This window comes from Pseudophryne corroboree, chromosome 1 (genome assembly GCF_028390025.1).
Source record: "Pseudophryne corroboree isolate aPseCor3 chromosome 1, aPseCor3.hap2, whole genome shotgun sequence".
Classification (NCBI taxonomy): Eukaryota; Metazoa; Chordata; class Amphibia; order Anura; family Myobatrachidae; genus Pseudophryne; species Pseudophryne corroboree.
This window is the reverse complement of record NC_086444.1, coordinates 845,061,124-845,062,824: the sequence shown is the minus strand read 5'-3', so window position 1 is coordinate 845,062,824 and position 1,701 is coordinate 845,061,124. Positions and strand designations below refer to the sequence as shown.

The following is a 1,701-nucleotide window of genomic DNA, read 5'->3' as shown; positions in this document are numbered from 1 at the left end:
ACGCCTCCCGATTGGTCGGTTTACTAAATCAACCCGAACCGAGGTTGATCGCCCCCTACCTGAACAACTGGCCCCCATAGCTTGCAGGTGTTGCTTGCACTACCTCTGACCTTTATATCAGGGTCTTCAGCGAACCCTTACAAAAACCAAGATGTGAACTTAATGAGGAGACCGCACCGGTTGTAATAAATGAATAATGAAGTAATAAGATAGTTATCTCCCAAAAGAAGCCAACTTACTAATATGCAGGAAAGTCCTGTATTTAAAGTATCCCACACATGTTAGCAAAACAAAGTTGCCTATTTTATGTGCTGTGGGTTTACTGTTGGCGGTGCTCCCCTAGAGCCTGAATATTATACATTAATACCAAGAGAAGAAACAGATGACTCTGTTTGGGAAGCACTCTTACTCAGGAAGATAGATATATTGTACCTCAGTACACTGAAAAGATTTGAATAAATCAAATTAAATTCCGTGTTTTTTATAGTTAGCGAAGTTCCTTCTGAGAATGAATAATAGCTATGCGAATTTATATGGAATATAAACTTATCCTATTGTTAAATACTGGATAAGTAATTAATAGTAGTGAACTGATGTTTGCTGTATATTAATTATGTGCTGAGGAAGGGTCCTCCCTTCTACCATTAATGACTGGGAAAACTTTATATATGAACCCTCATTCAGTCTGCATGTATCACATGGGAAAAAGTGGTAGACGCAGGGAATTAAATCATTGGTTCATTCCGATTCCAAAAAAGCTTTTCCCCATTCTTTGTGGGTGATCACAATTAAGTGCCCTCGAGGGTTGGTATGTGTCTATATGGACAGATTATCTTGCAGCACCAAGATGTTCCCAGGTAGTCTCCTATCCTGGTACTGGTCCGGCCTTCCAATGCTTGGCTTCCAAGTTCGGAAGGATTTGGGCTTATCCAAAGGAGTATGGCCGCAAGATAGTCCTTATGACATCCCTCCACCTATTGGGCTTGTCTTAATAGGATATTGGTAAATGATGTTCCTCATATATGAAGGAGGACTCAATAATTCAGTATTCGGAGCAAGCCAAAAAATTTTTTTTGGTGGTACTTTCTGTGTGTTTGGGGCAGGTAGTGTTATAACAGATAAGACCAATTTGCTGTCACCGTTTCTCACCTCTGCTTTTCATCCATCATACCATTAGGCATAGGGTGGAGAATGAGAGAGTGAGACACAAGCATAAGGTCTGAAGAAAGAAGATCAGAGCAGTCTGGGTGCTGTGCCTACTTGTAAGATTCTGTTGCAATGCCTTGCAGAACCTATACTTTGGTAGGTCCACAACAGACGACACACTCTTTGAGAAAATGTGCTAAGGATTGACAGTTTTAGTTAAGGCCGTGAGTCTATAGTGTATCAATATACTATGACATATAACTCTCATTAAACGTTAAGAGCAGCCAATTTTCTGTCACCAAGTGCTGCACAGATTCAAATAACACCTGCATCTGTTTCTGATTGTATCACACAGAAAGATACACTTTTGCAGACAGTCTAAATACCTCCATCTGATAATGTGGTCAAATACTTTGTTTATCAGTAACGACATTCAAACTGGCCATTCATGATCAAATACATCTATTACAAATCACGGCAATTAGAGTGGCCGTTCTTGTGAGTGGCAACTCACAGGTCCATTCTATTGTTGACTAATATGATGTTTTAGTTATA

General features: G+C 39.8%; 1 pseudogene; it reads right to left on the bottom strand.

Moving 5' to 3' along the window:
* Positions 1-831: 831 nt before the first annotated feature.
* Positions 832-951, bottom strand: LOC134939068 (5S ribosomal RNA; annotated as a pseudogene).
* Positions 952-1,701: the final 750 nt, after the last annotated feature.